Raw genomic sequence first — 13,100 nt, 5'->3', positions numbered from 1 at the left:
TGTCAGCCCAGGCAGGGATTTCAGCCCAAGCAAACCTTGCAGGTGAGCTTGACCACGATCCCACTGATGGCTCTGCTGGCACAGGGTGCACCCAGGTGAGTTTGTTCCTCTGTTATCTTTCCTCCACCCTTTACTACCAATTCAGAGCAGCTTTCTAAGTGCTGGAATCCACACCTGATTTCCCAGTCCAAATGAACTTGAACAAATTAGAAGATGCTGATTTGCTTAATGCCTTTGGGAAGCAGACTGTCCTGTCTAAATACACACACTGGGTATTTATAGGCCTTCAACACAGAAGCCTGAAAAATATTGGCTTCCTTCCTTGGCTGAAAACTGGATTAATGAGGAGAAACATCTGCCAGTCTAGAGATTCAGTGGTCCTGGCCACATGGCAAGCATCTCAACAAAGTAATAAAATCCAACAACTTAAACTAGGAATAAAAGTTATTTACTTGTAACAAGACTATCAGAAAACATCCTCTCTTTTTATTTCTCAGATGAGCTGCTAAAAGTCTCAGGATATGATTTGTCTCCTGCACTGAGGGCAGGAGACACTGCAAAGGCAATGGAACAGTGACTGCACACAATCCCTTACCCAAGGCCTGTGCAAACAGGGAACAGAAGAGGGAGAGACAGTGCTGATGAATTATTCATGAATAATAATTCACACTTTATACAGGGTGGGTATAGCCCACCCTCATCTCCATTTCCTCTGCAAACAGCTCAAGGAACAGCTCTCAACTGATAACTCCAAAACCCCAGTGTTTTGTTCTATATGGGATGAGCAACGATGACCAAATAGATTTGTGAGTTCTCAAAAAACGCTTCATAACCTCCACAACAAGAACAGTTGTACACCCCCAAGCAGCACAGTTCTTTATTAAATTGCTTGGTTGAAGTTTTGCAGTCTATTCCTTCTGAAAGATGCAGCACTGACAATCTGGAAGTGACCTTGAGAGCTGCTCTGCTCTGTCCCGTCACAGATTTGTGCTGGAAGCACTGGCAGAGATGGGAGAAAGCTTCTGTTCAATCTCAGGCTAAGGACAGCACATCCTCAGTGTCAGCTTTTTGCTAAGCAATCATCAAGGATTGAGTTTTAAATGGTGGCTTAGAGTAATTTACATGTAGGGAGCAGGAATTTAAAACCTTTGATTTCATTCCATGACGTCCAGTGGGTCCTAAATGAAAGTCCAATAAACTTATGTCCTGAAAACTTCTGTAAATGCTTTTAAAAGGTAGACTGACCTCTGTGTAGGACATTATCCAAAAACACTAATCCAAAATCATTAACTCCTTTGCAGAAGGGACAATATCAGAAAAAAGACTAACAGGTGAAAATATAATTCAAAGTATGGGCTAAAGCCCATGAGTGGTGCACAATGTCCTGAGTTTGTATCCATTGTGATTTCATCTCAGTTGTAACATTCAACACAAGTCTGTTTTGAAAATCAAACAGCAGATTTTGATTTCTGAAACAATTCAGAGTCAAACTGAGTTGAAACCTTTTTTTAATGCTTGAGTGTTTTATTTTATTCTACTGGATAGGCAGAAATTCTGGGGGAAGGCTGGGAAGTGGGGGGGATCTGCTGCAGCTGATATTACTTTATAAAATCTGCCTCAGGGCTCTTTGTGGTGCCTGAAATGGTATCAGACATGCAGGAGCTGCTCTAATGCTCAATGTTTTCCAGGGATGCTGCAGCAGTGCCACTCTGTGCTATTAACAACTGGAGCAAACGTTAACCAGCTCATTGGGAGTACCCTTCTTTAAATAATGAAAGGAGCTCTTATATCCACTGAAACAGTCCCAAGGAGAGAGGAATTAATTTGTACATTTTCCAACGTGAATCATAACCCCCCTTTAATAAAATGTAATAAGATTGAACTTAGTTCTTTGATAAAAATGTACAGTATTGTTAGAAAGATGCTAAATCTTCAGTTTACAGAATTACTTAGGAGTTTGTTTTTTAAAAAAAATCTGATACTGCTGCTGTTGAAACAAATTATAGTCCCAAGGGGCTTCAAAGTGAAAAAAATAATTAAAAATTAGCATAATAATTTCACTAGAGGGCTATCATAGCTTGACTGTTTATTCCTTTTCTATTTAATTTCCTATTATCAGGGACACGATACAGAGACCTTCCTGAAATATGGAAAGAGAAAGGGGTATTATTGCAAGAACAGGAAATGATTTCTGACAGGAGGTTTTCTATCTTGATGCTATGGGCAAAATTAGGGGCAGTGGGAAACAAACACCCATGTGGGTAAAATTAAAACTATTTTCCACCACCACCAAGACACTTCCAAAGCTTTGTCACAAGGATGATGACTTTGGCAGCATTTGAATTGCATCTGTTATCTGTGGGCGTGGGCAGCCCAGTGAAACTCATCTGAGAGCTGCATGGATGTGTCTTCATTAACTGATGACATTAAGCTAATGATAAAATAATGATCTGTGCAGGACTAATGTTTTTACTGTAATGTAATAACCCATGAAGACTGCTTTGGTGTTTCCTTTAAATAATTCCTAAAACTGATTTTTATGAGGCTGTTTTCTTCTCCCAGGATGTCCAACAAAAGGAAACACCACAGCAGGTGGCCTTTGCAGCACGCAGCCAACTGTGCTTTGATAAAGAGCTGTCTGTGATGACATTTTTGGTTGTAAACCTCATCCATTTTTCAGGTTTGAAGGGATCTTCCCACACCAGCTAAGCCTGGACTTTTACCAGCTGCAGTAGAACTGCAGCCTGTGAGAAGCTGAGTGTTAGCAGTTTCAGGAGTGGTGAGAACCAGGGTGACACAAAGCTTTGATGGCATTGTGGGGCCATGAATAATTATGGAAAAATCAGAGTGCACTCCAGAAACTTGAGAAAGTCACACTTAAACCTCTCAGCTTTGCCCAGCACTCCCAGAGGCTAAAGCTGAAGCCTTTCCTGACTCCTTCTACTCTAAAGGAGGGCCAAGCAGTGAGGCAAAATGCAAGGACTGAGATAAGACCTTCACCTACAGCTGGGCAGGGAGTAACCTTCTCATTTTCAGTGTCTGCACATCTCCCAGCTACCAAGCTCTCAATGCCTGCTCTCTGCTTTTCTGATCTTCCTAATCCAACAGCCCCCATCTCTTTCTTATCCAACTACACAAAGTGTTCTGTCACTGTATTCCCTTCCATCATTTTCTCACCCCACTTAGCAGACCAGTCTGGCCCAGGCTGAATCTTTTCACACACCCAAGTCTGACTTTCTGCAGCTCATTGCAGGCAATTTTCATTTACTAACTTAGGCAGAGCTCCTTCCCTTGGATACCCTGACTGTGAGATGTAGAAAAGGGTTAATTATTAGAGCTGGATAGAATTAAACAAATAAAATGGGTTCTGTGATTGAAGGCACACAAAATAGGAAATTGTTCATATATCCTTCATAGGACTCACAACACACTGCACACAGCAAATAATTAAAAACACTTTAAAGCAGCATTCTTTAGGTAGCCTGAGTCCTTTGCATGTAGTCACTGTTGGAAAAGAGTCTTTGATTGCTCGAATTAACCTCCATTAAAAAAGTAACTGAATGATTCAGACATGAAAATTCTGGGGTGGTTCAACAAATGGTTTAGGAAAGGGAGGCACTGGAGCAATACAAGCCTGTTTTAGCTCTTGCTCAGGTCCTGTTTCCTCAGCTCAGGGAGCCAGAGGATGCTCTCAGCCACCACATGGCAAAGTTTTGAGACCCTACACTTCCAGCAAAGTCCAACAGGTTGTAACCATCCACTCCTAAGGGTAATTTCTTTAATTACATGCCAGAGAAAGATGTAATAATGACAGAATTTGGTAGCAGATAATTATTCCTGTTCCTTGTAGGAAATCTAGGTTCAGTAGGAAGAATTTCCCTACAGTAACAGGCTGCACATTGGTATTTTCATTTTCTCATTATCCAAGCACACTGATTGCAAAGAACATTCATTGCAGGCCAGCATTGCCTTATTATTTGTGGTGTGATTTGCTTTTATCCACACTTAAGTGAAGCATCTGCTCACACAACTCTGCTGCATCTCTTACAGAAACAATGACTTCTCCAGGCACAGCCAGAGTATATTAGAAATGGAATCTCACTCCCTTTGCTTCAAATCACTGGGGTGATGAGAAACACAAACTATTTGATATTTTGTCTCACAAGAATTAGAAATAATAAATCCTCTAGCACAAGGTCACTGAATGTCACCATTTCAGTTTTCACCTATAGGACGATGGCAAACCCCAATTTTTCGTCCTGTGTATTCACACTTTCTCTCTCACACCACCATCAGAAATTCAGTTTTTGCCTTAATAATTTCAGTCATTCTTCCACATATAATTCTGCCTTTTTCACAGAGATTTTCTCCAGGGTTTGGTTGTGACTGACTGGATATTCAGGGCCTTTTTCCTCAAGACTCCTTGTTAATCCCTAAAGGCATTCTCTAGTTTCCTTTCATCTTCTACCACTTCTTTGATGTTGAGGGCTCTTTTCTTTATCTCTCTTGAAGCTTACAGGCCAAATTTTCAGAATTAAAGCTGAAACTGCAAAGAGTAGAATGGAATAAAGTATATATTGTTAACTTGGACTGTGCTGGAGCATAAAATAAAATATAACATTTCAGCCAAGCAAAAGTGCACTGCAGAGCAGGAGAACAGAAAATATTCCAAGTAGCTGAAACCAGACATTTCTCTAAACACTGAGTTTTCTTCTCTGTGAGCCACACAAAGTATGAGCTGCCTCAATGCTTTTTATGAAATAGACCCTCTAAAGTGGAAAGGTAAAGCTAAAGGGAAGTTGTGCACTCCTTGTTATTGATCAGAAACCATAAAAAACAAAAGTCAAGAGCAGAGGTGTGGAAGAAATGAAGTCCCACAAGACACACAGGAGAGGTGCAGAAAAGCCTGGAGAACTCCCTGCAGCAGCAGCAGCTGGAGGAGGCACCTCCTGATGTTTGCTCTTCACTCCCCACGTTTTCAAATGTTCTCAAAAAGTCTCCTTTTTATACAGTCTGGAAAGCTGTATGTATATCTGCTCTCAGAGGAGCTGATTACTTCTGACTCCATGATAAATTGCCTCAGTTAATATCTTTTTTCAGAAGAATTACAGTCTTCAATTTAATAGAGTTATAAAAGCATAACTTGAACTCTCCTGATTTCATTGTAAAGCAGGGAGATTTGGAAAGATTTAATAACTGATAATCTGCTTGGCACAAAGCATGTAAGTGTTCTTCAGATGTGTATTTCTGAGCACACATGGATTACAAAACAGTATTATAAAAACATTGAAAAGAATGATAAACTTGACAAAGACAATGAAAAATATAGGTTATGGGAGTCTGATAAGCACAGTATTACATTTTGTAAGATGATGATCATCCCAAAATGAGATGCTATAACAAAATCAATGCTCACTGCTCTGTTTGCAAGGGCTTAATAGGGAGAAGTAAAATCTGTGAGGATCCTGACTAGCCCTTAGCAACATCCCTGTGACTGTAATAAATTACATAAAACCATTCAGGCAGTAAATTACTTGGAGATTGTTACAGCTCCAACTTCTCCAGAATGTCTCTTGCATTAACATGTAACCTCACAGAGGTATCTCTAATAGAAGGTACCAGGCTGTGAGTTTTGGCTTCTGGCTTTCTCAAGGCCTGGCTTTATTTTCTGCAGTTTTACAGAGCTAGAACCAGCACAACTCTTTGTATCCATACTGATCTCTTTCCTCTCTCAGGCCAATTATTCAAATCATTAATTGATAGCACTTAATGAAATGTCTTGGTTCCCAACACGTCAAAAGTCGATATTGTTTGTCTGCCATGTGAGCACTCAATGCATTCTCTAATTAACAAAGCCAGTACCTCTGCTGCAATTCTGCTTTTAGCTCAAGCTCAGCCTATGAGTGTTTACAGACATTATTTTGTACAGAAAAATGTGTTGTTCAAGAAAGAGCTTTCACTGGAAGCTGCTCTTTTCATGTCTATCCATGCAGCCCAACAAACTGAGTTTTTCCCCAAGTTCACTCCTCTCCTGAACTGGAATGATAATGTTGACCAGCCTGTAAAAAACTGAGCAGTCACCATAGAAAGTTTTCCTCTTTTCTAGGGGACATTCTCCCACTCTTCCTAATTTTCTGGACTATTTACTCTACATCACCCTCTCTGAAATGGGAAATGCTGATGCATTGCAGTCGAAGCCAGGGAGAATTGGTTTAACAAAAGGTCAGGCTCAAAGGGTACCTGTCAGCTTGCAGTGAGTGATGCCATTAGTGGCCTTTTTCAGAGAGGCTAAATGGCATTAGTGATGCTGCCAATTTGTAATTTTAACAGAAAAATCTAAATTCACCTGTAGGGATCCTTTTGATTTTTTATTTCTTGATTTTTAAGTGCTTCCCCACCCCCCATAAGCACTTGCTTCCTGACCTTGGAGAAATTAGCACTGACTGTATCTTTATTTCCTCTCCTTGTAAGAATGTGTTAATACTTACCTAAATGCTTAACTTTCAGACAAAAGCCCTGATGAACAGATATCATAAGGACAGGAATATTAAAAAATAGCCACAAGGCAATATAGAAGCTACATTTTCATCAGTGACACAGAAGATTAAGTAGCAAATATGCTGAAATGCCTGCTGGAGAGCAATAGAATAATAATCCAAGAAGAAATTTCTCTTCAGAAAAGTTTCACAGAACTGACTAGCATGGAGGACTTTCAGCTCCCACTATATTTCATTGTCAGAACCAGCCAAAATTCCTGCAAGTTAAATCCCCTGATGTTGTGTTTGAAGACGTTTTCAGTAATTTTCACTGAAGTTGGCAGAGAGGAAAAAAAAATAAAGTCACCATAGATCTTCTTCTGGTTTACCTGACTGTAAATGGACTTTTTGTGCAGTTTCAGCCCTGTTACATTCAGCAGAGCACTGAACCTCCCAGTGGGATGCACAACTCTGAATTTTTCCATCCTGACTAAAATCAGAATCTTGGGCACCAGTGATGAGAACTGCCAGGTTTGCTCTCCTGAACACAGCAAGAGTGGCTTGATTTGAACAAGCAGTGTAAGAGGTAGCAAGAGGATTGAGGAGAGAGATTCTCAGGCAGGCACAAGCTTAGGATCTCACCAGGCTCTGCCAGTTTTAGAGCTGGGCTCAGCTGTGGGCTAAGCAGGGAAAAGCTGTGGCAGTTTGTCCAACAGGACAATCTGGCCCTGTCAGTAATGACACAACCTTGCCACAGTCCAAATACCAGTGAAGGATGGGCTGGTTGATGCCCCAGTGACATAAAATAAAGAGAAAAGCTGCTCCACTTTGTTCTTTCTCAGCACACAGAAATATTCACACAGGTTAACTAAGGAAAGCTGATCACCAGAACTATTGCACGGCCAAAATTGGTATTTATGAACCAGGTAGAGCACTCTAAAGGAAGAATCTCATCTTGAAATTTCAAGGAAAAAAAAGAAAACAAATCAATCAACCAGCATCAGAACTTCTATCAGATTTCAATACTTTGAATGGAAGCCAAAATAATAATTTAATCACTTCTTAGAGATCAGACCAAAGCCATTTCTTCGATTTTACGGTGTCGAGTGTGTGGCTGGATCACTGAATTCCCTTTGTTACACATCAAACCACCCTTATTTATCAGTCTGATTTTCCAACAGCCAGAAGAAACCTGGATTTAGCTCCAAGACATGCTGTTCTCTTTGTAGTTAAGATCAACACACTGAATGATTTCTCCTTCTACGCTCTGCACCTGCCGTGTTATGCCCCAGGCTGTTGGCTAACAGATCCTCACTGATTTACAAAACACAGGACAAATGTCATTTTGCCCACAATTTCCACATTTTGTTTTTTCCTTTTTTCCCTCCTCTCAGAATAATTTAGAGCCTTAATCTCAGGACTGGCCTGAACCAGATGTCTCTCAGGTGTCTCCCTTTTATTGTCTCAGCTTTGAGGTGAAGCTTCAGGTTCTGAAGATACCAAAGTAACCTTTAGATAGGAAATCCTCATTCCTTGTTAGGAACTATAAACAGGAGAAGGTAGGAAAATGAGGTGGAATTCAAAATAATCTTTAGGAATCTTTTAGTTACTGAATGCAGTTTCCATCTAAGATGATCATGATGGATAATGAAAGAACATTGGAGTTACCCAAGTGCACTTAAAGGAGATAAGTTAGACAAAACAAAATTAATCACATGGAGGGAAAAAAAAAAGGACAACAGGGACATCCTAGAGTAAGAAGGTGAGAGAAATAAAAGCTACATGGACAAAAACATCCTTACCAGAGTGCAGAGAGAAAAAGGGAAGGAACCTAGACTGGAAGCCTGAAAACAAAATTTCTCATTAAAGAATAAAAAGGAAATACCTGGAAAGAAAAATAGCAAAGAAGATTTAAAAATACAAGAGAAATCCATGTACTTGATAGATTGTGAAAACATGATGAAATAAAGTGTACACAAGACCAAAAATGTCCTGAGGAATGAGACCAAAAAAGAGAATTGGAAAGCAAACCAACAAGAAGTGCTCAAACAGAGGAAAGAATATCAAGAACTTGGACTGGGGGGAAAGAGTGTGCTGCACTATATTTTATAGAAGGATGGAGCTTATTTACCACTTTGGCTCTCTTCAAACTAAGAAAGTGAGAAACCTTGAAATTAAACTCAATGGGAAAATTTTCCTGGAGTCTGGTGATGGACTCTGGTTTTACAAAGACATCATTTCTCTTATTTTATTTCTGTTTTCACACATTTCCCCTTTCCATTACCTTAAAATCAACTCTCTGATAATCCCAGGTAGCAAAACTTGATTTATTTCCTGCCTCCCAGCACCCCTTGCTCTGGCTGCCATTTTACTACCTGCAATAAAGTGTATGCATGATCTTATTTTCAAATTAATGTGTGAATTAAATAGCTGTAATTAAACAATAAATGAAAGCAAAACAAGTCCCAGCTTTCACTGGTGCAAATAAGAAAAAAGGTACTACAAATAGTGTTATTCCAAAATCAGATAGTGTTGAGAGCAAAAGTCCCATGCAATTGATTGTGACTACCACACACAGAAATTAAAATGCCTTCAGGTTTCAAAAAGTATGTCATTAATTTTAGTATATTTAACTACCATATCTGCTTATTTAAAATGTACTTTTGCTGGTCACTTTTATTCTTCAAGAAAACTAATTTAAAAAATGCAAACAGTCTGTTTTTTCACAGAGCAATAATATCCAGAGGTATTAAACCCAAAGCAAAGAGCTATAGAAATACCAAGACAAGGAGGAAGCTGTGTTTTAATTAACAGCCATTGATTATTAACAGCTGATTCCTGACATAGGGAAGATTTTCAGGATACCTTGAATTTAAAAATGCTGATGTCTGATGGAAGCCAAAATTGGCATGAGCAGGTGTAGACATGCTCTGCTGAGGGTTTTTATAATCAGGTGCACACAGATCCAGAACTGTAAATATAATTATTTGATGACCATTTACTTGTTTACATTATTAGAAGAATGCACGAGTTGCTTTATGGCTGCAACATCCAATGCATCTAAAAAGAGCCACAAAGAAGAGGCACATTTTGTGTTCATGCCTGCATGGCAGCCTGTCAGGAGGTGTCTGCCACCTTCACAGCCCCCAGACACACACACACACCTCTGCAGGGAGAGGTTTGCAACAACTAAATAACAGGAGTGATTAGAAACACACCCTAAAATAACCCACAGATGATTGTAGACTCATTATGAATAAGGTTTCTGGGTTTAGGTTTATTTTATATTATTTTTTTTATTTTATTTTTTACTTAGTTTAAATCCTTCAAAGCAATGAAACTGATGGATTTGTCTAAAGTATTGTTCATAGGCAGTGTGAGGTAACTGGGTGTTTATCAGGAAAATCTAAAGAGAGGGGCAGTCATGGGAGAATTTAATGTCAGGGTTGAAGCTCCCAGTTTGTCCTGAATTCCTGAATCTCCTGCAGGCATCTGTTTTAAAAAAATAAAGAAGACAATCCATTAAGATGCATGATCAGTGTTTTGGTATATGTATTCTCTAGGCATTGCAGATTTTCCTGTGATGGCTCATTTCCTCTAGGAGAATTGTCCTCTGCACTTCAGAGATTCCAGCTCATCTCCAACCCAAAGTTCACAGCTCACATGGGGTGGAACAGGAGTTCTGCTATAAAGTGTTTTTAGCAGTGCCTGCTTCTGTAATCCCAACTACTTCCACAATTTAAACTGGATAAGAAGCAGTGTTTCCTCTCTTCTATAATCCCACTCTTCCAGGGTGGCAGAGTGGATTAATAAATACTCCCTCCCTGAATTTTGGGCATCAGCACCCCATGGAGATTTTGGGAGGTGGGGGCACAAGGGTCGCCTCTGGCCTCTCCTTCACTCCCAGGCAGCCCCATGAGAAGGATGCCATGACATTTCCAGAATTCCCATAAAACTCCTTCCTCTGATTCAGCTCCAGCCTGCACTCTCCCTGCTCTGCTTCAGACAGCCACAGTAAAATTTAATCATTTCCCATCACTGCTGTCCCTCAGTCCCTGGCTCTGGAAAGCTATTAACTCATTCTGAGTTAACTTTGATATTTTAATTGCATTTGGACAATCTCCCTTCCAGTGAGCTGACTATGGCAGCGAAGCCATCAATGGCCAGTTAATGCATTTACTTGCCCCTTGTCATTATGCAGTAAAACATGCTTTTCAGAAGAAGTTACATTTGTCTGGATGTCTGGGAATCACTGACAAGGAGCTTTTTCCCTTCTGAACAGCACTGAACGAGCCAAATTCCATATTTCATACACAGTGCTCATAACCACCCCAGAGATTTTCAGAATATTATTTGTCATTGCATTTCTCCGGCTCATTTTCTCCCAGATGCAGCTTTTGTTAATGACAATGAGCTTTCACTTTGAACAAAGTGAGAGCTTCAGTTTCCAGGTACAAATGTGATTCATTACAAGCACAGCGAGCGCCGGGGCCGTGCATGGATGGAATCCAAGAGCAAGCACACGCCTCAAGAAGAAAAACACTCGGGACAAAGCCCCATCTCATTGTATCAGTCTGTGTTTGAAATCCACTGCCACAAATCACTGCCTGGGGCTGCTGCAGCATCATTTTGTAACCCTCTGGCAAGGGCCCTATGGACTTTCAACACCTTCCCTGTGGAAAGCAGTTTGAGTGGGTGAAAAACTTTTGAGCTGCAGTGATTCATGGCTTTTCTCTTCCTGCTAATTGGTTTGATAGAAAAGAAAAACTTTGCTGCAGCTCTAAGGACACTCAGGAATTTTATAGCCCTTTCTCCAGAGCTGCTGTGAGCATTCCTGGCTGCTGGAGAAGCTCCCACAGCTGAGGACTGGGAGGATTTCCATGGCCCTGGGGAGCAGCACTGCGGCAGGGAAGGAAAGCTGCCCTGACAGTCCCTCCTGTCCTGCCCATCCATCTCTCCACTCTTGGCTATCCTCAGCAGTGTTATCAGAAAAGTTAATACAAGGAACCTTTTGGCCAGCTGAAGAGGTCAAAAGCCAGAATAGAGCGATTTCTCATTGTTTTTAGTACTTCACTGCGCTTTCCATCTGCCTGGCTGCCCTAAAATACATTCATATGTGCATATTTAATTTTCTAATCAGGGTCTTTCTGCACACATATCAGGATGTTGTTTCCAATTCAAACTAGTTGTTTGGCAAAAAATAAAGAGCTTTCCAGAAGGTACTAGAAGGAAACAATTAACAGATGATCTTCTGTGACTGCTCTTGACAACGTTGTACACTTCATTATAGTTTGTCATCTCTTGTCCTCAGCACAAAAGCAGACAAAGATTTTCCCAGGGGTAAATCTTTGTCAATATGTGCTGCTCCACTGACAGGTTCAAATTAGTGGCTGATGGGAATTACCATAAAACTTGGCATCTTTCCTCTTTGTCACTGAAAATGAAATTTAATTGATGAAAGCAGCAGCAGGTGGAATTAAAGCTTGTCTGTTTAACACTCCAGTGATAGATAGCAGAGATTTAGAAAATGAATTCTGAGTTTAGAGAGTAGCTGGTGTGAAAGAACAGATCAGAGCAGCAATTGGGGAACTTGGGTAATAGAAGTGTCCAGTGAAAGAGATGGGTATGAGACAGCAGACTGGAAGGTGAAGAGATTGTGACATGAGAAAAGAAATGGAAAACAAAATTTGACATTCAAATAGAGAAGTACAAAGAATGGAAAGTTGGTTTTAATAAAAATGAATGTTTTTTTTTATCCAAACTGTTAATATCATTTTGGTTTACAACCAGATGTTGGTGAATGTTTTTCACTGGCTAGTTTGTATTTCACAAATGAAAAATTCCTCCATCCTGAAAGCAGGAGGAAAAGTGCTTGGAAATCTTTGCTCATTTCCCTGCTCTGCTGTGAGGTTTTTCTGTGCCCTTCAGCCAGCCCCTTGTGCCAACATTTCCAAATGCCCTTGTCCTACCTAGACCATGACCTGGATGGTCTCTTGAGCACCCAACATCTACAGCAACAGAGACACTTTTAGCAAGAAAAATAAGACTCATTAAACCTGAAAAACCTGAAAAACTTTTCAGGGCTATCTGTTAAGAAAGAAGATTAGACCTAGAGTTGTAAATGAACAAACCTGAATCTTTCATTTATTAGGATTCTTTATTTTGTGTAGTTGTTAAAACCCTGAAGTTTTCCTGAGTTTGTGCTTATGAAATGAACAATAAAACTTCAAAAGGAGTTTAAATAGGATTACCCAGGCTAAATCTCAGGCTTTAATACTCAGCTCTTTCTTGATCCACGTAGAACACTGCCTGTTGATAATGCAGGGCAGATGGTACACAAACCCCCAGCCTCCAAAAAAATCGTGTTAGCACAGCTTCATTTAAGAGGCTGGAAGTGTTTGGTCTGCATTTTAATACCATAAAACTTAATCTGTTTAACATGGTTAGGAGAACAATATTTTCCACTCTGCATTCAGAGTAACTTTCCATGACAAACACTGGGGAAAAGGTTTAAATAAATCAGGAAGAATTGGTCTTTTTTTCCCCCCCCTCTAATTTTTTGCATTTTCCTATTCCACCAGGAACTCTGCTACAGCATTCCCAGGTTCAACCAGGCAAATCATA

At 40.1% G+C, this 13,100-nt stretch overlaps 1 long non-coding RNA gene across 1 annotated transcript in view; it reads right to left on the bottom strand.

The window, feature by feature from the left end:
• Window positions 1-9,833: 9,833 nt before the first annotated feature.
• The window catches only part of LOC107206648, a 31,819-nt gene continuing 28,552 nt past the window's right edge, over window positions 9,834-13,100 (bottom strand). Inside the window, exon 3 of the long non-coding RNA XR_004498140.1 lies at window positions 9,834-9,968. This is a non-coding gene — a long non-coding RNA (uncharacterized LOC107206648). The remainder of the gene's footprint in view (window positions 9,969-13,100) is intronic.

The sequence above is a fragment of the Parus major genome, chromosome 6 (assembly GCF_001522545.3).
Source record: "Parus major isolate Abel chromosome 6, Parus_major1.1, whole genome shotgun sequence".
Taxonomy (NCBI): Eukaryota; Metazoa; Chordata; class Aves; order Passeriformes; family Paridae; genus Parus; species Parus major.
This window is presented reverse-complemented; position numbering and strand designations above follow the sequence as displayed.